At 43.8% G+C, this 22864-nt stretch overlaps 1 long non-coding RNA gene across 1 annotated transcript; it reads left to right on the forward strand.

Annotated features, from left to right (window-relative positions):
- Nucleotides 1–22606, forward strand: LOC107979452. The gene is made up of 3 exons (XR_004770540.1): nt 1–167; nt 17976–18032; nt 22386–22606. It is a non-coding gene; the product is annotated as an uncharacterized LOC107979452 (long non-coding RNA).
- The last annotated feature ends 258 nt before the right edge of the window (nt 22607–22864 follow it).

The following is a 22864-nucleotide window of genomic DNA, read 5'->3' on the forward strand; positions in this document are numbered from 1 at the left end:
TCCATGGCAGATAACAAGCAGAGCCAGGACTCCAACCTCCTAGAGTCCATCGCTGAGACACTGCTGAGTGGGCTGGACAGGAAGTGGGCACCACCAGTGGACTAGCATGGAGGGTGAGGCGCAGCAGAGGGGACCAGCCAGCAGCCTGAGGCCACACTGGGGCAAAGGTAAGAGTTTTTGCCGTATTTACTATAGCTGTTTTTCCTTCCTATATTTTTGCTATTGCTATAAGAGCCATTAATACAGAAGTGATGGGTTCCTATTTTCTCTCTATAATTCAGGGTTATTAATACACTCAGTGCTGTCCCTGAAAGTCTAATCCTAATATTCTCCTGCATGCTCCCCACAAGGCCCTGGCAACCACTGTCTACTTTGTGTTTTTGTGAATTTGAGAACTTTGGGGGCCTCGTTTAAATAGAATCGTGTGGCATTTGTCCTTCTGTGACTGGCTTATTTCACCGGACATAATGTCCTCAAGTTACAGCACATGTTGGAATTCCCTTCCTTTTTAAGGCTGAATAATATTCCATAGAGAACACACACACACACACACACACACACACACACACACACACACACACACAGAGAGAGAGAGAGAGAGAGAGAGAGAGAGAGAGAGAGAGAGATACACAACTACTAGTAACACCAACTTTAGGAGATCTGACGGCCTCTTCTGGCCTCTGTGGGAATATAAACAAAGATACATAAGTAAAAAACAAAAACAAAGAAAATGGATATTTTCAAATCTGTTTTTTTTTTTTCCTTTGGGTATGGATCCAAAAGTAGAACTGTTGGGCCCCCAGATACTGATTTGTTTTGTTTTGAACTGTGACACTGTTTTCCATAGCAGCTGTGTCATTTTACATTCCTACCAAGAGTGCACACAGGTTCCTGTTTCTCTACCTTCTCCTCAGCTTGGGTTATTTTGTTTTCTTTTGATAGTTGCCATCCCACTGGTTTTGATTTGCATTTTGCTGATAACCGGTTGTGAGTCTTTCCTCAGGCCTGTATTACGGTTTAGGTGTACTTCCAATGAGTTGTTGACATGAGATTTTTGGAAATTTTACAACAGACAATTGACATCTTCGCTGGGCTGGACAATCCCCAGGGAGGCAGGGCTCTCTCCAGCTGGCACCCAAATGCTCGGGTCTGTTCACAGAAGGCCGGCTGCCTGCTGCCTGACCTAGAGGTGGGGTGTGGGGGGCACGGGTTTGTGACTCCACCCTCAACTTGTCTCTACTACCAGGTCTTCAGGCCAGGACTCACCCAGCCCAGCCCTGCACGCCCTTTCTGCCCAACCCCTAGGCCTTTGGAAATTTCCGGAGCCACTCTGGGGACTACATCTGACTTCACACATTTCTTATGATCATCTCTGAACACCAGCCAAAAAATATTTGTCAAGCAAATTAACAGAAAGGAACCTTTCCCTGTAAACCCGAGAAAGCCTGCCAAGAATCTGGGCATGAAGGCAGCAAAGGCTTGAGTGGTGCCAGGCCCTTGTGCAGCTGTGGCCATGCAGGTCGCCGCCCATGTTTCTGGCTCTTTGCTCTGACCCAAAATTGCTTGCTGTGGCTTCCTGAGATAACAGAGTCAGTCAGCAGCACCAGAGAAGGTGCTGGTGTGGAACCATTCTTTGTTGCAGTAATTGCGCAAATGGGCCAAGGCCCCTCTGATGACTAAGTCCTTAGCTATACCGTCAGGGAGAAACCGTGGGCCCAGGGCTCTCCCACGGTTTGTCACAGATAATCACGAAGTGTGGATAAAGACACCAAGCCTTGGAAGACAAACATGGTATCTTGCCTATCTGAGAAGCTAGGCAGGACCCTCAGGGACTCCTCCTTGGCTGTACACACTGAATCCCCCTGTATCTGACTGTGAGCAACTTCAGAAGAGTGCTGGGGATTTGAACTCTGGTCCTCAGACTTGCACTGCTAAGACCTTTTTACCCATAGAGCCATTTCCCCAGCCATGATATGATTTGTAAAAGTACTAAAGTTTTGCCTTTAGTCTTTACCTTCTTCAAATAATTTTTGTTTTGAAGAAACCTAAATTACAGGAAAATAAAAAAGGTCAAGGCTTTATAGCCAGACCACAGTTACTGGACGTTACTTCAGCACCTCCTGAATGCTACTTTCCATCTCTGCTAGACAGGAAATCCTTTCAGGGTCCCAGTGGCTACTGTCTGAGGTCTTGCTGGTCCTTGTGCTGTGCTGCTGGTGGCCTGCCTGCAGTGACCTCCTTTCTCCCTTAGCCAGCAGTGAGCTGGTAGGAGCTGCTCACTTGGGCCCCAGTGCAAGTATATGTAAGAGGCTTTGCTCGGGTCTTAGACTCCTATACTCTGTTGGTGTTTCCTGGACTTCCAGCATTAGGTCTACTGGGGGGTGCATCTAGGAACTGGTGCTGGCCAGGGGCGATGAGTGTACAGAAAGGAAAACAGACAACCGTGTTAACAGTATCATTTGAATATACTTGGCTGCAAGTCAGGTTTTTAAGTATTGGTCTTTCTTTTCTTTTGGGGGGGGTATGAGTGGAGTGAGAGTAGGGTAGGTTGGGGGGCGGGTGGGGACACAATATGTAACCCTGGCTGCTCTGGAACTTGCTATGTAGACCAAGCTAGTCTTGAACTCACAGAGATCTACCTGCCGTTGCCTCCCAAGGTATGCACCACAGCACCTCACTTTTTTTTTTAAACATCAGAACAACAGTAGTTAATATTTATTGAGCATCTGTGGAACAATATATATATATATATATATATATATATATATATATATATATATATATCACATTCAATTCCACAGTGACATTATGAAGCAGCTACTCCTAAAATCATATCCTTTGCTACAAATGAGGACCCAGGCAGGTAAGGACCAGATCTCTGCCCTGGGGTGTCCAGAAACTGTCAGAACAGACAGGCCTGTACCCTGGGGGACTTGGCTGCAGAGCTCTATGCCCTAATCAGCATCTGCTAATGAACTAATAACACAGTGAGAAGATGTTCAAAAAGGCTGGAGAGACGGCTCAGTGGTTAAGAGCATTGACTGCTCTTCCAGAGGACCTGAGTTCAATTCTCAGCACCTACATGGTAGTTCACAACTCTCCATAACTCCAGATCCAAGGGATCCATCACCTTCTTCTGGCCTCTGACGGCACCAGGCCAACAAGCGGTGCACAAGCGCAAGTAAAGCACCCGTAACATAAAATAATAAAAGAATTTTTTAAAAAAAAACTTAAAGAAGGTATTCAAGAGTGCTGTTTCCATCAAGCTCTGGGGCTTTGGTGAACAACTTTAATTTTCTCTTTTGTTACAAAGCAAAAGGGAAGTAAAATATAGTCCTCAGTGGCATTTTTTTAAAAAAATCTTTTTCAAACTGAAGGTGGTTAATATTGCTACAGAGCACTGCCTGTTTGGGATAATTGAAACACTGAGTTACTCAGTTATGAAATACAGGTCGGGACCTTTAAGTTCAGCTCAAGGCAGGGATGAAACTGATACAGCCACCTGTAGGGAGACATTGTAGCCCCACCTCCTAGTAGCCCCTACAGGTGTGCCTGGCCACGCCTGTGAGGGCGAAGATGATTCAAGGACAATTCTTAAGGGACCGCACAAATGTGGATGCCCCCTCTCTCTGGCCACGATAGCTTGCGGCCTCTGGGCACGCTCTGGCTTGCATGTGGGCTGGTGTTTATCTAAATAAAGAAATCTTAGCCTTGCGGACTCCGGATCATCTTTGAGTGCACACAGCATGCAATACTCAATAATCATCAGCCACCTAGAAACCTGCAGGGCACAACTTCCCAATGCTGAGCAGGCCCTCACGCTCTGACCCAACAATTCCACTCTTACACACATACACTGAGTACACAGAGGCTGTGTGCCCAACAGAGATGTTTTTCCCAGAATGTTCTCAGCCAAAGTCAAGCATGGAAGCACAGGTTGGAATACCAGCACTTGGAAAGCTGAGGCAGGAGGATAGGGAGTTCAAGGCCTGGCTGTTTCAAAAACATAAAAATGGTTCTCTTCACTGAACTAAAAGTAGATCCAACATTTCCCCTGACAATCTTATTGTACTTCTTGTTTGTTACAGCGTTAGCTGAGGTGGGGAAATAAGGCATCCACTCATAGATGAATGCATTTTGAAAATGGATTCATTTGTGAGCATGGGTGCTTTTCCTACTTGTATGTTTGTGTACCTCATATATGCAGTGCCCTCAGAGGGCAGAAGATAGGGTTAGGTCCCCTGGGACCAGAGTTGTGGATGGTTGTGAGCCAATATGTGGGTGCTCACAATTGAACCTGGGTCCTCTGGAAGATGAGCCACTGTTCTTTTTTTGTTTGTTTGTTTGTTTTGTTTTTTCGAGACAGGGTTTCTCTATGTAGCTTTGGAGCCTATCCTGGCACTGGCTCTGGAGACCAGGCTGGCCTCGAACTCACAGAGATCCACCTGCCTCTGCCTCCCGAATGCTGGGATTAAAGGCGTGCGCCACCAACGCCCGGCGAGCCAGTGCTCTTAACCACTGAGCCATCTTCAGCCCTGATGAACGCATTTTTAAGAAGTATATTTACATAATGGGATATTAATCAATTTTTAAGAAGAATAGAATCCCGCTGCTTGCAGAACATGGCAAATCACAATAGACATCAGTATGTCAAATAGGCCAGGCACAGAAAGATATATACAATATATTTGCACTCATCTATGTTTTTCTACTTAAATATTTAAAATCTCTATTTTTATTTTTGGTGTATGAGTATTTTGCCTAGATGCATATGTACTTATTGTGTGTATGTCTTGTTGCCTGTGGAGGCCAGAAAAGGGCATCTGATCCCCTGGAACAAGAATTATAGATGGTTTCGTGATACCATATGTGTGCTAGAAACAAAACCCTGGTCCTCTGCAAGAGCAGCCAGTGCTCTTAACCACTGAACCATCTCTCCAGTCCCTTCAACTTGTTTTTGTGAATGCCTGTGTTCAGTGTGTGTGTGTGTGTGTGTGTGTGTGCGCGCGCGTGTGAGTGTATGTGCTCAAGCAAACACATGGAGATCTAAGAACAATGTTCAGGATTCAGCTCTTTCCTTCCATCCTTGGAAGCCAAGGGATTAAGTGTGGGTCATGAGGCCTGTGCAACAAGTTCGTTTACCTTCTGAACCCTCTCATTGGCCCACTTGTTTCTTTTTTGAGTTAGGGTCTCACATAGCCCAGGCTAACCTCAAACTTGCTATGTAGCTAAGAATGACCTTAAACTCTTAAACCTTCTGCCTCTACCTTCCAAATGCCAGGATCACAAGCAGGTACCAACACACCCAGATGGAAAAAAAGCTACTCTCATAGGATATGAATAAATAGTAGTAACCAGTGACTGAGGAGAAGGGGGGAGAGGGGACAGGTGATAGAGAGAGAGTACAAGGATTTGCCTGGACAGGAGGACTGAAGAAGGGGATGATAGCCGCCAACAGTAACTTATTGTATATTACAAAACAGAAAAGAGGATTATGAAAGTTCTCAATGCAAAAACAATAACAAACATACAGAATAATAGGTATGCCAATTCCCATGATGTGATTGCAGGGTATTATAGGTATTGCATATGTAGTGTTAAAGTTGCACTGTATCCCACAAGTGCACAGTTAGAGACCAGTTAAAGAACTTTAAACCAGTACTGGAGAGACAGCCTCATGGTGAGAGCACTGCCTGCAATTCCCATTCCAAGGAATCCAAGGAATCCGAGGCTCTGTGTGGTAGCTGCACTCATGTGGAAACACCCCCTCCCATAACACACATAATTAAAAATAAACCTTGAAAATGCTTTAAGCAAATCCCTTTTTAAAAAAGAAAAAGCTTTCCAATAGCATCCTATTATATAATAAATAAAATAATAATATTTTATAATAATAATAATAATATTGTTCGTATGGTGTGAGAATTTTCTCCCTGGGGCCAAAACTAGGCAACATCTACCTCACTCCTTACAAGATTACAATGACAAACCAAGGTTCAATTCTATCAAAGTTCACCCTGGGGATCCAATCAGTGTATTTGGCTTACTTACAGAACATATAAGTAGGGGGTTACAGGAATGGCATGGGTGACTTTAAAGTAGCCACAAAGTAAGGTCTGCACCCAGCATGATGGTGACCCCATGGCTGCACAGATGGAGCCCCTTCCCCTAGTCCTCTGGCCTTCCAGCCCTCCCCAAGGCTCCAAGGCCCCAAGGCCTTGGGCAATTAAGGCAGCATTGCTTACAACTGTTTGGGAGGAGTGGCTGGATGCCGAGGTGAAAGTTCCATGACCCTTCCTGCCCCATCCTTGTAAGAGGGAAGGTGGGCAGTCAGGAGTCCCAGCTGTCCCAGTTGTGAAGATCCTTTGCAAACAGGCATGGCTGAACTCATTGAGATGGTGGAAATTTGGTTCAGAGGGAGAGTACAAGCATGTGTTTTTGTACTATCTTCAAACTGAAAACTACTCAAGTATCCACCAAGAGAATGGAAGGGTGAATTGTGGTTTGTTGCCACAGTGTAATACTTTGCAATGAGAATGTGGTAAAAACATTCCCTATGTGGGTGTGAACTCCACAGCACAGATGTGGTTTACACAATTGTAACATAAAGAACAAAATCTATTCCTAGCATAGTGCCCACTCTGGGGTTACCTTTATGTACAGTCTGAAACCAGGCAGGGCACACAGACAGTTAAATGTTGTCTTGATTACATTTCCTGTTGCTGTGATTTAAAAAAATACCCTGGTCAAAGTAAATTTAGAAAGAAAAGGTTCATTGTGTCTCACAGTTCCAGAACAGCCCATCACAGTAAGAAAATCTCAGCAGCAGGAGCTTGAGACAGGCGGCCAACTTTATCCAAGTCAAGAAGAGTTTGGATGCATGATTGCACTCTGCTCACTTTCTCCTTTATATACAGGTCAGGACCCCAGCCTAAGGAATGGTGCCACCCACAGTGGATGAGTCTTCCCACTCACTACAACTAACCCAACATAGATGACCCCTCACAAGTATGTCTGGTGGTTTGTCTATTAGCGGTTCTACAATCACAGAGGTACAGATAATGGTGGTAACTCTTTTAATGGCTAATTTGGTATCAGCTGTGGTGTTATGTTCAGTTTGGAAAATTCATCCTACTAAAGTGTGGTGGTTTGAAGGAAAATGACCCCCAAAGGGAGTGGCACTACTATGTGGTGTGGCCTTGTTGGAGTAGGGCTGATCTTTTTGGAGGTGAAAGACCCCCAGACCCCTAAGGGCCTCAGGATCCCGAGGAGCCCCCAAGACTCAGAAACCAGACCAAGAGCTGCAAAAGCAAGAGGGTTTATTGAACGAATGTGCATTTGGGTGTCAGCAATATCGGGAAAGCTGCACACCCAGCATGGGGTGCAAGCTCCTTATATAGGAAAAAACCGCAGATCAGCATACAGGCAAGGGGCACAAAGTGATTGATTACAAAGTATGATCTCACGTTAGAGTGGTCACCCAGGTGTGACCTGCTTTTTTTACAAAGGAAAAACCACAGAACGTACCTTGAAAAGTCCTTGATTGTTGGCCAGCCAGGTGTGACCCAGAGAGGGTTGTCTTGGTGATTGCCCCATCTAAATCAAGGATGTGCCCGGGGTTGGGGCCAGCTTCCTTGTAATGGGCGAAGGCCAGTGGGCAACTTTTTCTCTCTGTGAGAGAAAATCTTTTATAAAAGCCCCTTCCCCTAGTCCTCTGGCCTTCCAGCCCTCCCCAAGGCTCCAAGGCCCCAAGGCCTTGGGCAATTAAGGCAGCATTGCTTACAACTGTTTGGGAGGAGTGGCTGGATGCCGAGGTGAAAGTTCCATGACCCTTCCTGCCCCATCCTTGAAGAGGATGTCTCTTCAAACCACCACACTTTAGTAGGATGAATTTTCCAAACTGAACATAACACCACAGCTGATACCAAATTAGCCATTAAAAGAGTTACCACCGTTATCTGTACCTCTGTGATTGTAGGATATTTAAAATCTTTCAAAACTTTTTCTCTCAGCAAACTAAAATCTTTCAGAGGAAGTATGTCACTATGGAGGTGGGCTTTGAGGTCTTATATATGCTCAAGCCATGCCTGTGAGATAGTTCACTTCTTGTTGCCTTTATCAAGATGTAAAACTCTCAGCTTCTTCTCCAGCACCATGCCTGCCTACTTGCTGCCATGTTCCACCATGATGATAATAGATTAAACCTCTGAACTTGAACTATAAGCCAGCCAATTAAATGTTTTCCTTTCTAACATTGCTGTGGTCATGGTGTCTCTTCACAGCAGTAGAAACCCTAATTAAGACACAAAGATACATTGATCAGCTGGGAGTGGTAGTACTTGCCTTTTGTCCTAGCACTCAGGAGGCAGAGACAGGCAATCTTTGTGAGTTTGAGGCTAGCCTAGTCTACAGCTGGGGCTACACAGATAAACCCTGTCTCAAAAAAACAAAACAAAACAAAAAAAATTACTGAAACATACTAAGAACGTTCAAGACTTGGATACCAAAAACAAAAACAGAAATAAATAAATGAAAACAAAGGGCAAAAGATCTGATCGGATAACTCACCAAAACAGACACACAAATCACAAAAGAACATAAGAAGAGATGCTCCTCTCCCTGTGACCTCAAGGAAATGTAAATTTAAAAGATAATGAGATTTGCCAGGCGTTGCGCACGCCTTTAATCCCAGCACTCGGGAGGCAGAGGCAGGCGGATCTCTGTGAGTTCAAGGCCAGCCTGGTCTCCAGAGCGAGTGCCAGGATAGGCTCCAAAGCTACACAGAGAAACCCTGTCTCAAAAAAAAAAAAAAAAAGAAAGAAAGAAAGAAAGAAAAAGATAATGAGATGCACGTCTATCAGCAGCTTGGCAAAAATCCCAGAACACTAACAACACCAGCTTCAGACAAGGAGGTGAAGCAAGTGGAACTCTGAGCTTTGGCTGTGGGATGCAAACAGAACAGTACTTTGGAACACACTTTAGTATTTTCTTGCAAAAGTATTCTTACTATGAAATCCTTGGCATTTAACCAAAACAATTAAAAAAAAAAAAACATGCCCACACAGACACCTGCACTCAAATAGCTACTTTGTTCATAACTGTCAAAACCATTAGGTGAGTAAAATGTGGTGTATTGGGAGAATGGTGTAAGATTCAGCCGTGAAAAGATACGGAGGAAGCCAAGGTGTAGTTTACTAAGTGAAAGAAGGGCAACCTGAAGGGGTTCCGTAGTTCAGAATCCCAGTGAGATGGCTGTCACATCTGGAAGAAACTATGGAGGTAATGACAAGATGCTTGCTGGACTTGAGGAGTGAGAGAGATGCGTGCAAGGCCTGTGCACACACGTGTGCAGATGTACTCTATGTGGAGGCCAGAGCAGGATATCCAGTGGCATGCTGGACCACTCTCTCCCTTATTCTCTTTAGACCTAGGTTCTAGTCTCATTGAACCTAGAGCTAGGCTGGCAGACAGCAAGCCCCAGTACACGAACATGTACACATACTCACACAAAACTAAAATAAAATGTAAAACCCCAAATAACAACAAAATAAACACCAGAAGTTTATTTTTTAAGATTTATGTTTTTTATTTTAAAAATCATTTAATTTTTAACTGTGTATGTGTGTGTTTGTATGTTGTTTGTATTTTAACTGTATGTTGTGAAAGTGTACGTACATGAGTCCCCTCAGAGACCACACGTCAGATCCCTGGGACTGAAGCTACAGGTGGTTTTGAGCCACCTAACTATAGAGCTGTAAGTGCTCTTAACTACTGAGCCGTCTCTCCTGCCTCAAAATTCTATATTTAATACACACGAAATATAAAATACAGCTGGGTAGTGGTGGCACATGCCTTTAATCCCAGCACTTAGGAGACAGAGGCAGGTGGATCTCTAAGTTCAAAGCCAGCCTGATCCTCAGAGCTACTTCTAAGACAGCCAAGGCTATGAAAAGAAATCCTGTCTCAAAAAACAAAACAAAACTAACAAACAAAAACCCAAACAAACAACAAAAACAGATAAAATACTTGGCAATAAACTCAACTAAATTTTTTTGGTTTTGTTTTTGAGACAGGGTCTCATTATACAGCCCTGACTGGCCTGGAACTATGTAGATCAGGTGTCCTTGAGATCCATCTGATTCTGCCTTCTAAGTGCCAGGATTAAAGGTGTGAACTACCATGCCCAGTGCCACAAAGAATACATTTTCTATAAGATGTGTTTATTTTTAATGTGAGTGTTTACCTGCATGTTTGTAAATGCACCACGTGTGTGTGTGTGGTGCCCTCAGAGGCCAGAAGAGTTCATCAGATCCCCTAGAATAGGAGTGACAGAGTTGTGAGCCACCAGTGTGGCACAGGAACAGAACACACCCTCCTCTTTAAGAGCAGCCAATGCTTTTTAATCGCTGAGCCATCTTTCCAGCTCCACAAAAATGTTTTAAAAGCTTAAAAAAAAATAAAAGCTAAAAGTTGCAAATGCAAAAGATGTAAAGAACTAATAGCATGGGCTGGAGAGATGGCTCAGAGGTTAAGAGCACTTGCTGCTCTTCCAGTGGTCCTGAGTTCGATTCCCGGCAACCACATGGTGGCTCACAACCATCTGTAATGAGACCTAATAGCATGCTTTCCTTCAAAATGTATCTAAACTTGAATGTGCTCTCCACTAAATCCAATGTCTTATGAGGTGAGCTGGTTCTCACTAGTGTAAAAAGTACAAGAAATCCAAGGAAACTCTACAGAAGAAAGCTAATTATGCATTTCAGTGCCTTCCAAACAGTCAGAGGCATCATAACACCTACAGATTAGGAAAGCCTGAAGCAGTCTGTGACGCAGGTAGATCAATGGACAACAAGATCCAAATCCATATGGAACAGTGGCATTTGAAAATAGCGGGGGAAGGATGGATTATTCAATAAATGGCTTTGGGACAGCTGACTGCCAGCTGGAGCCTGGAGCTGTCCCTTTCTCCTTACACCAGAGTCAATTCCAGATGGCAATGCAGTTTGAAAGCGTGTGGAATACCAGAAGATGGCTTGAGAGAATTTTTTTTTTTTCCGAGACAGGGTTTCTCTGTGGCTTTGGAGTCTGTCCTGGAACTAGCTCTTGTAGACCAGGATAGCCTCAAACTCACAGAGATCCACCTGCCTCTGCCTCCTGAGTGCTGGGATTAAAAGCATGTGCCGCCACTGCTGGGCGGCTTGAGAGATTTTAAAATGCAAATGCAAATGCAAACAGGAAAGACCTTTCTAAGGAAGACACATCTCAAGCCCCGAAGACATCACAGAAAGGACTCTACATGCTAGTACAGATATGTTGATTGATATTAAATTCCTATTCTCAAGACTTTCCCAGGACTGGCAAGATGGCTGGCCTCATGCTCCTCAGTTCGTTCCATCCCCGGTTCCCTTGGAAAGGTGGGAGGGGAGGACTAACTGACTTGAACATATGCACCATGGCACTCATGCCTAAACGTTATACATATGAATGATAATACATAAAGTCATTTATTTTAATTGATTTATGTGGGCTTTTTGTTTTGTTTGTTTGTTTTTTAAGACAGAGCTTCTCTGTGCAGCCCTGACTGTCCTAGAACTCACTCTGTACACCAAATGCAGAGATCCACTTGCCTCTTCCTCCCAAGTGCTGGGATTAAAGCAATGTGCTCTACCACCTGGCTATGGTTCCTTTTGAGACTAGGCCTCACTATATAGACCAGGCTGGCCTTGAACTCACAAAAATCACACTTGCTTTTGCCTCCCCACTGAGCACTCTGATTAAAAGCATTCAATATCACACCTGGCATAAGTAAAATTTTCTAAAGTTTTCTGGAATGACAAAGTTGGAAAATAAATAGCCCACTCATGTGACAATGGCTCAATTTGCCTTAATGGATATATAAAGAACTACTGTTATAAACAAGAGCAGGCTGATGAGCTATTTCAGTAAGTAAGGGTGCTTGCCTCCAAGCCTGATAAACCGAGTCCAATTCCCAGAACCCATACAGGAAGGAGAGAAATGATTCCTGCATGTTGCCTTCTGACATGGGCATGCACACACCCACTCGTGTGCCTGTGCACACATGCACAAACGAGCATACACACTCATAAATAAAGACAAATAATTAAAACAAACAAAAAGTACAAGAAGAGCTAGTAAATATCAATAACCCAACCTTTTGCAAAAGGAAACTGAGCAAAAGGAAAGGTTGCTCCACCCAGTTTCTAACAAAAAAAAAAAACACAGAAATTCCAAAAATGACACTAGAAAAATAAAAATAAAAAATTCACACTGTAAATGTGTAGAGAAAGAAAGAGGTGGATGACCGATTCCTTTTCACAGCTTCAGCTACCCCAAACAAAATAGCTGTTGTTCCTTGGGGTGCTCTCTTTCCTGGGATTTACCCAACTTGTGCTCCTGATGGCTATTACTGAGGCTATATTTAAAATAGCATGGGATTAGAAATGACCTTTCCATATAAGACTGGCTTAGAATGGGGCTGCCAAACTCCATCTTGACTGGTCACATAACATACTTGGGCTTTGTGGGTCAATAGGAGAGTCAGAAGTATCACGTAGGACGCAGTCACATAAACTTTATTACCATACTAAGGTGGACTATGAAAACAGGCAATGGGGAGCCCCGATCTGAGGGCTGTAGAATCTTGACCTCTGTTCTAGAATACTCACACTATTTAAAACTAGCCAGGGTATCATGAGATATACTTAAATATTGATTCCACAGGAATGCTGTAGAATAATCCTTCTGAACACTGTGAAGATTTTTTGCTCTCATGGTCGTTATAAAGCTGACTGGGCAGATAGTAAAGCAGGATTTGGGCGGCAAAGAGCATGCTGGGAGGAAGAAGGATGGGGCAGAGAGAGAGGAAGATGAGTGTGCTGTGTCAAAAGAAGTTATTACCACGTGGCAGAGGGTAGATAAGAAATACGGGCTAATTTAAAATGTAAGAGTTAGCTAGCAGCAAGCCCGAGTTATTGGCTTAGCATTTATAGTTAATATTAAGCCTTTGAGTGGTTATTTTTCGAGCAGTTGCCAGGACACAGAGAAACCCCAACTACATAAGGAAATCCCAACTCATATTTTTTTTTAAATAGGAAGTAGAACAGGACACAAAAACAACATACCAAAAATCATCCTGTTTCTACACACTATATGCACGTTCCAGAAAAGAAGTTTAGGAAAAGTCTCAGTTAGAGTACCATGAAACATAACAAAGTATCTAGGAATTAACGAGGTGAAGGATTTGTGCAATGAAAACTACAACACACTACTGAAAAAATTACAAGTGATATAAATACATGGAAAGACTATTTGGATTCAGGGGCAGGAAGATTTAATATGGTTGAGATGTTTCAGGGGCATAATGATGCATTGTGTAATTCCAGAATTCAGGAGACTGAGCTGGATTATAAATCAAGCCAGCCTGAACTACATAATGAGAGTATGTCTTAAGAACAAATAAGCAAATGAACAAAGATCTTGTTATAGTTCAGATCTGGAATAGCGAACAAAACATCATGGGTACTGGGAGGTGGTAGACTTTAAGAGAAGGAGCCTAGCAGGTGGTCTCTAACTGAAATTGAGCTCATCAACTGGCTAGGCTAGCTGGTCAGGAATCCACCCTTCTTCAGTTCTGCCTACCACTCCCCAGGAAGTACTAGGGTTACAAACATGCCTGCCTGGCTTTACTTTATATGGGTACTAGGGATCTGAACTCAGGTCCTCATGTTGGCATGGCAGACCCTTTGCCAATTGAGTCATCTTCCCAGTCCTCAAAAAGGGTTTTCTGGTTTGTTTTCTTGCTTGCTTTTTTAAAAAAAATCCATACATCTAAGTATGTTGCAACAGAATTCAAAGACAACTGACAGGACCTGAAGAAATAAGACCCCTGAACTTTTCTTCATTGTGCTACACAGACATTTGGTTTCCAGACCACTTATCTAATAAAGGAATAATATCCTGAATATATAAGAGTTCCTAAAAATGTAAACAGCAAATAAAATAAAACAAATAACCCAAGCTCCTAAAACTCAACAATGAAAAACAGCCCAATTGAAAAATGGAGCTGGGTGGTGGTGGCACATGCCTTTAATCTCAGCACTTGGGAGGCAGAGGCAGGTGGATCTCTGTGAGTTTGAGACCAGCCTGCTCTACAAGAGCTAGTTCCAGGACAGCCTCCAAAGCTACAGAGAAATGCTGTCTTGAACCCCCCCCCCAAAAAAAAGAAAAGAAAGAAAAATGGACAAAAACCTTGAATAAACATATTTTAAAAAAAACAGATACGCAATTAATAAACAGATGAAATGACACCTAATATCACCAATTACTAGGGAAATGCAAAGCAGTGCCACAATAAATACGACTTCACACCAATTAGGGTGGTTATTGCCAAAACCAAAACCAAAAATGAGCCCTGGGGAGATCCCAGACAAAGTGGAGTCCCCAAATGATTCCACTGCTGTAGGGAACAGAAGGGTGTTTTCTGACAAAGCAACAGACACAGGCATCATTGGTTCTGCATTCCACCTCTGGGTCAGACCCTGTGGTGGTGTGACTGACAATGGCCCCCATAGGCTCATAGAGAGTGGCACTGTTAGGATGTATGTCCCCGTTGGAAGAAGTGTGTCACTGGGCATGGGCTTTGGGGTTTCAAAAACTCAAGCCAGGCCCAGTAGCTCACTCTCTCTTCCTGTTGCCTGAGGATCCAGATGTAGAGCTCTCCTCAGCTCCTTCTCCAGCACCGTGTCTGCCGGTGTGCTGCATGCTTCCTGACACCGTGATAAAGGACTAAACCTCTGAACTATAAAAGTTCAGAAGCTCAAGACAGCCCCAGTTAAATGTTTTCCTTTATAAGAGTTGTTGTGTTCATGGTGTCTCTTCACAGCAATAGAAATCCTAACTAAGACATACCCAGAAGCCAGGGTATGCAATGGACATGTCCACAGATGAGGAGGGGTAGGAAAGGTATGGTGCAGACACACAGTGAGCATTATTTGATCCCCCAAAGAATGCAATAAACAACATGGACATAAACAACACGATGAGCCCTGAAGACGAAGATCTTATGCCAAGTGAGACATGCCAGACCCAAGAGGACAGCTCTAAACTGTGTTCAGATTGTAAACTGCACCCTACAGCCTCATGTGCTTAAGCATTTTGGTCCCAACTGGTGATGCTGTCTTGGAAGGCTGGGCCTAGCTGGGAGTCACTGGCCATAGGACCTGAGCATCAGAAGCCTGGTCCCAGTTTTTCCTCTCTGTTTTCTGAGAAGTCTTCTGTTTCCTAGAGAAGTCAAGAGCAGGTGTCTCACACTCCTACTGTCTTGTCTTCCCTGCCATGATGGACTAGGTGCCTTCATCAACTGCCAGCCATAGCAAACCCTTCCCTGTTTAAGGGTGGCTTTGTCATGTGTTTTGTCCCAGCAAGGAGAAATGTAATGAATACATTAGGGTGCTTCACTTAGGAGAAACTTAGCCACAGCAAGAGAGCCAGACAGTAGAGGTGTAGTGTCCAGGGCCTGGGTGGGAGGAGGGCTTGGAAAAATATTGTTCAAGAGATAGACTCACTTTGGGGTGAGGCGAGCTATGGAGCCAGGTAGCTGCACAATCCTGTGAAAGAAATTAAGCCCTACACAGAAACATTGTTAAAACGGTAAATTGTATGCTATGCTCATTTCACTGCAACAAACAAAGAATAGTGTTACAAAGGTAGAAACAAAGGAGAGAATAGTAAGCTGTCCTTAGCCTAAGTTACTCAGTGTGTGTGCAAATGGGTATTTTTACTGGTCCAGGAGATTTTCAAAGAATGTCTGAATAGTGTAAGTAGGTTTCTGGGACGGCAGAGTCTTACACTTTTGATAAGCAGACCAGACTTTTAAAAAAAGATTTGGGCCATCATATGGTAGTGTTTTCAGCAGTCATAAATCATCAAAATCCGTTTTTGTCATACCAGAATTTACACCTTTCAATCTGGTGCTCCCACCACACACACACACACACACACACACACACACACACACACACACACACACACACGACATTGGTAGTGCCAATGGCAATAGGCCATTGGCAATTCTGGGCAGTTAGGAAAGGGCAACCACCCCTATGAGCAGGGAAGACCCCAGCTGCATTCGGGGAACAGAGAAGAAGATGGGTTCCATTTGCATCTGTCTCTCAGCTGGGAAGCCACACTTTCCAATGAGTACAGTGTTATATTTTATAGATCTTATATTATGTAGAGCGTGGTAATGGTGCCTGTAAATCCCAGCACTTGGGAGGCAGAGGGCAGAGGATCATGAATTCAAAGCCAACATGGGCTACATAGCAAAGACACTGCCTTTCAAAATTACAAAGTAAACAACAAAAAATATAATACAAGTTTTTTTTAAACTTAATGCAGTTTCCTGAAATAGCTTTCTCTGAGAATCACATTCAAGCAAGATCTGTTCTTCTCAGTTGTTTTATGGATGTTATATAGCTTCATCTCTTCCTAACTGCTGGCTGCTATTTCACAACCACAAGGATATGCAAGACGTTCTGGGTTCCTGAACTCTGACCCTCCATCTCAGAATGCCCTAAGAGATTAGATAGTGAGGAAAAGTCTGTTTTTCTCTATTTCCTGTTCATCCTCAACTGGCTCCTAGTAACACAAGTCATGTATTAACAGATGGGGCATCTCTGGACCTGCTCTCCAATGTTGATCCACCAATGTCAGGCCAGAAGCAGTTGTACAGTCAACACAGCATGTGATTTCAGAGAAGTACGGATTGTTGAGATAGCTGCTGAGCAAGTATGAGGATGCGTGCGTGCGTGCGTGCGTGCGTGCGTGCGTGCGTGCGTGCGTGTGTGTGTGTGTGTGTGTGTGTGTGTGTAGAAATAAGCAGACCCCTGGAGGTTTCAGGCCAGCCATTCTACCTAATCTGTGAGCTCCAGGTTCGGTGAGAGACATCTAAAAACACAAGTTAGAGAGTGATAATGGAAGATACAACCTATGATCTCCACATGCACTCATACACATGTACATGCACAGATATGCACAACAAGCAGAAAGGTAGAAGTAATAACTCCAAGAAGCATGGTTCATGTGCACTAGGCTCTATGCTGCCTTGGTTTTCAGGGTTGGGGCAGCAGCCAGGGCCTCACATTGTAAGCAAGCACTCTGCCACTTGGCCTCAGTCACAGCTCTACACTGATGGGTTGTTTAGAACAAGGTGTTGTATATATCACACCCCAATGTGTGATTATTTGTAATCCTAAGTGATGGGTGTTCATCTCAACAAACCTAAAAAAGTAAAATGACCAGGTAATGCTGAGTCAGCAAAGGTGTCAGGTTTTTGTTTCTTATCCATAGACATGGAAGGTGCCGGGGTGGGGTATGCAAACAAGAAAGAGGAGATCCAGCTGGGTAGCCCAGACTTTGAGAAAAGGCAGGAAAGCATAAACAAATTTTCTCCTCAGCTCTGTCTCTGGATTATAGTCAATTTTCCAATGCACTCCAACCATTTACCAAATAGGTAGATAATATAGTGCCCTGCAGCATCTAATGGGGGGGGTATACAATTAGACCTTTCCTTTGTTCCCCACATCCGGTTGTAACAGAGTCCCAAACCTTGGTAGGCCCCCAGACCTTAACATAACCGACTCCATAATGGAAGTGCCATTCAGGTTGTAAAACTCAGCACACAGCACCACCTGCCAAAATATGAAACAAAACAAACAAACCAAAAAAACCTAATCCATCAAAGTCTATAGTTCTGGAAAAGTCTCTAAATGTACTAACCTTGCTTTTTGGCTTCTGGGGTTCTGTTTCTGGCTAACTGTTCTTGTTAACTTAAGTATGTCAACCCAGGATATGCTTGTGCTTAAAGGCTCCCCCTGGGAAGGGCTCGGGGCTACACCAGCATCCCAAACACCCAGTGTAGCTGCTGTACACTAATGAAGACTTTCTATTGGCTTCAGCCCATGTCCGAGCAGTCTTCTCCGGTGACTACTCCACATCTGTTACTTGGACCTTAGGTGAGTGGATTGAGTCACGTACGCAGCTGCCTGCGAATCTTCATCTAAAATAAACCTAAGCGGGTGCTGGCTGCTAATCTGCAACTCATAAACCTTAGATGCACCGAAGTACTTCTTGTTCTGATAAAACTCGTGGGGGACCTTGGTGGATTCCATGGCCGGCTAGGGTGACCGAGGCGGAGGGACAAACATGCCAGGCAGACAGAGCTTGATGAGAAATTTTATTAGAAAGGGAAAGGGAGGGAGGAAAGAGAAAAGAGCTAAAGAGACAGAGGCAGGACAGAAGAGAAGAGGGAGCCAGGAAAAGTCCTGTCTGCCCCTAGGGGAACAGTGGAAAAGAGAGCACGGAGAGAGAGAGTGTAAGCGGGTGGAGGTCTTTATTTTAAAGGGGTCCTTTGCCCCTGCTTGCTGACCAGGGTTCTGCCAGGTGCATTCTGCCAGGTGACAGGGGCAGGCCAGCGTAATGCCTGAATCCTTACACTTCTTTCTCTTGAAAAGGCTCCATCATATTTTATTCTCTACAGTAGTGACTGCTTTTCCTAAGATTTGCTCAGTTTTAGTTCTATTTTGAGGAAGAACAAGGCAACACAGCCGAGAATGTTTTCCCTGGATAGGATAGTTCTGCCCAGGCTTCCAGCCAAGGAAAACAGACATGACTCAAGAACCATCATCACACGGCCAAGACCTGCCACCCTTTGGCTTGCAGGCTTTTTTTTTTTTTTTTTTTTTTTTTACAGGCAAGGGTGAAAAAGTTAGAGGTGTTGTAATCTCTGTCCTCCGGGGCTCCCCTGTAGCTCTGGGCCTGCGTGCATTGTCAGCGCAGCAGAGGTGTGGGACAGGTGTGGCCAGGTGACGCCCTGTGGGAACCGCAGCAGAGCCAAGAAGTACATGACACCAAGAAAACAAGTTTAAAAAGCACGGAGACTGAGGTGAGAGGTCCTCCAGGTGAAGCAGCCAGGACTTGGAGAGGGCGGGAAGCTTGCCTTGGTGGTGAGCAACCTGTAATCCCAGCGCTCAGAGACCACCATAGGAAGACTGTGAGCTACACAGAGAGATCTAGTCTCAGTAACAAAACAAGGGCAGATGGTACTGTCTGCTCTGAGGTGGAGTCTTCAATCCTGTTAGCTAACAAGAAGTATGACTTTCTAGATCAATCCACCAGGTTCAGCTGTCTGAAGCTTTGGATTTAGTTACTTTTTCCAGCTATTGAGAGACTGGGGAAGAGAAGTCATTGGTTTGTCTGTTGAGATCAAGCATGTCTGGCGGCTCCCCACTCCCATCCCCCCATCCCAGAGTATAAAGGTGTGTAAGAGAACTCTGAACTTCTTTACAACTCGATAATCATTTTTTTGTTTTGTTTTTAAAGAGTTATTTATTATGTATACAGTGTGTATCCAGTGTTCTGCCTGCATGTATGCCTGCAGGCCAGAGGAGGGCATCCGTCTCATTACAGATGGTTGCGAGCCACCATCTGATTCCTGGGAATTGAACTCAGGACCTCCAGAAGAGCAGTTAGTGCTCTTAACTGCTGAGCCATTTCTCCAGCCCATAATCCAATAATCTTAAAAATAGGAAACCAGATGAGAAAAAAGAATGAAATCAAGGGAAATGTAGGCTGCTGCTGTGGATTGAATTGTCTTCAGGATACATGTTGGAGTCCCACTCCCAATCCTCAGGCTATTATGCCATCCTTTCAGATTTAGCCAAACCAGGATGAGGTCACTGGCACACAGGGAATGTTGGAGTTTATGGGAGTTGAAGGGTGTGAAGGGTATGGAGGGTGTGGAGGGTTAGGGTTAGGGTTTACGTTGACTCATAAGTTTTATCAGCCCCACGGCTTCAAATTTACAGCCTATAGCCACTTAACCTTGTTGCTTTGGGCCTGTAGCTGAATAGTAGAGGAGGCTGCTCATCTCACGGGAACCAGGCAGCTAGAGAGGAAGGGGTTAGACAAGGTATGTAGCACAGTGTACTTGCCTAGTACACATGAGGCCCCAGGTTCAAGCTCCAACATAGAAATAGGGATGGGGTTCCAAGAGCACTGTTGTTTTAACAAAGTCTCAATTGTTCAATTTTACCAGTAAAGAAGACAGGTGCTGGGGTGAGCCTGCTAGCTCAGAGATACAGACAGAACACCCAGCTGACCTTCCTCCTTCACTGATGTCCTAGAAAAACCGCTCTCACCTACGATGTCTCAAGCAAACAACAAACAAACTTCAAACCGAATGTCCCTCCTTACTGGTTCCTGTACGGCTGCCCTCCTGACTCCCTCTTACTCTCTGTTTTTTTTTTTTTTTTTCTTGTTCACTTCCTGTCAGTTGTTTGCTTGCTCTACCTATTGACCTATGGTTGACTTTATTTAATCCTGTTTACAATAAGCAAAAAGCTCTTGGATTAAAGGTGTGTGCTAGGGCTGAGCCACACCATAACTAGATCAAATTTCTTGCAATACATCCTGGGCCCCGGGAACCTCAATTTCTTCTACTAAGTCACACCTCCTAAAGGTCACACCATCTCCCAGCAGTGCTGAGAACACACTGGCCTCTGTGGGAAACATTTTGTAAGTGAGGACACAGTGAAACCACTAGACTAGGCCACTCTGTGTGTAGAAGGAAAAGTTTATAGGGGGAGCACCAGAGAGTAGAGTATAGCAGATCATACTATATGATGGTCAGTAGTGTGGGTTTAGATTAACCAGGAACGAGATGCCTTCGCTGAAGGTAGTTGACTATGGGCAGATAAGGAAGTAGTGACTTTCCTGGTGACAGAAACCCACCTTACCAGATTCCTGAGGAATGCTGAGTTTAGGTCTCTGTTTACCCAAAAATAGCCCAGATTGTCATTTTAGGACATTGTTGGCAGCACTGTCATTTGGGGGTCTGCTTTGAGCCTAACACATTCGAGGTCTAAATTACAGCAATTCTTACAACATTACATTTTACTTTTTTTTTTTTTTTTTTTTTTTTTTTTTTTTTTTTTTTTTTTTTTTTTTTTTTGAGGCAGGGTTTCTCTGTATAGCCCTGGATGGACTGAAACCACCTCTGTACAAACAGGCTGGCCTTGAATTCAGAGATCCACCTGCGTCTGTCTCCCAAGTGCTGGCCACCACCATACAGCTACATTTTAGATTTTTAAAATTACATCTATCTATTGAATTTGTGTATGTGCATGCACACACACATTGCACATGTGTAGAGGTCAGAGGCCAAGTTGTTAGAGTCAGGTATCTCTTCACACCATGGGGGGGGGTCCCAAGGATCAAACTCACGCCATCAGGGGGAGCGCTTTTACCCACTGAGCTATCTCACTGTCCACCACCATTGTGTTTTAAGTTGTCACAAATTCTTTTCCACTAAGAGGTAAGGTATTTGTCCCTTCCCTACAGTAGAGCTCTTTGGAGAGAAACTTGTTTAGTTTTGATGACACTAAATCCAAGCCCTGAATGTTCTAGAATTTCCTTTCCCAGGTGATACTGTCAAGCTGTGGGATGAAAGGATCTAGTGAAAGGATAGAGAGCCTTGCTTTTAAATGTAGTCTGGTGATGTCTTTCTTGTAGCTGAAGTATTTAGCTCATTTATGTTTGATGTACTTGTTAATATAATTGGACTTGAATTGTCATTTTTCTATTTGTTTTTAATTTGTTTCATCAGGCTTTTACTTACCAATGTCTTTTTTCTTGAAGTCCTAGGCTTAATAAAATCCTTGGCTAAAATTAAAATCTCTGATGCAGTGGAGTTAGAAGGATGGCTTAACAGTTAAGAACATATACTGTTCTTGTAGAAGACCCAAGTTTGAGCCCCAGCACCCATGTCACCTCTAACTCAAGATTCAGAGGGTTCTAACCACTCTGGCCTCTGTGGAAAAATGTACTCATGTGCACATACTGTTCCCCCTCTACACAGAAACATAGACATAAGAAATGTAAATCCTGGGGCTGGAGAGATGGCTCAGCGGTTAAGAGCACTGACTGCTCTTCCAGAGGTCCTGAGTTCAATTCCCAGCAACCACATGGTGGCTCACAACTATTCGTTATGAGATCTGGTGCCCTCTTCTGGTATGCAGATATACATGGAAGCAGAATGTTGTATACATAATAAATAAATAAAATCTTAAAAAAAAATGCAAATCCTGTTTTGTTCTGCAACTCAATCTGTAGACCAGGCTGGCCTCGAACTCAGAGATCTGCCTGCTTCTGCCCCGAGTGCTAGGCCTTTTGTTTTTGTTTTTGTTTTTTGCTTGTTTGTTTTTAATCTCAGAATTTTCTAGGTAATTGCTGATATCAGTAAGCTCTAAATTATGGATTTTGAACTTAATTTTTAAAAATATTTATTTATTCTCATTTTATGTCTGCAGGGTAAAAGGTCTAAGCTCACTTCTGGGTGTGAAAACCCATCAATCCTGCACTTGATCCAAGCTCAAGACTTGAAATCCCCATCCTGGAAATCTCCACCCTAGAAAATTCTGTCCTCAAGAAACCCTATATAAAGCCTGCCTCCCACTCAGTTCACTGCTGCTTCCCACCCAAGCAGAGGTAGCCACCCTCTTATGTCTTTCTCAATAAATCTCTTGTGTGAGGTTTGTTGTATGGTGTGACTTTGTGGTATTCCTTGGCTCCCAACTGCCAGGATGCCTTTCCCCTCCGAGCTGCACTTTTACTGGGGAAACTTTTCCTCTCAGAGTTGTAACACTTACAATGTGTTTTGCCAGCATGTATTTATGTGTACTATAAGTGTGCCTGGTGCCTAAGGAGGTGAGAAGACATCAAATCCCTTGGAACTGAACATTGTTGTGAGTCACTGTGTCAGTGCTGGGAGAAGAACCTGGGTCCTCTG

This window comes from Cricetulus griseus, chromosome 6, assembly GCF_003668045.3.
Source record: "Cricetulus griseus strain 17A/GY chromosome 6, alternate assembly CriGri-PICRH-1.0, whole genome shotgun sequence".
NCBI lineage: Eukaryota > Metazoa > Chordata > Mammalia > Rodentia > Cricetidae > Cricetulus > Cricetulus griseus.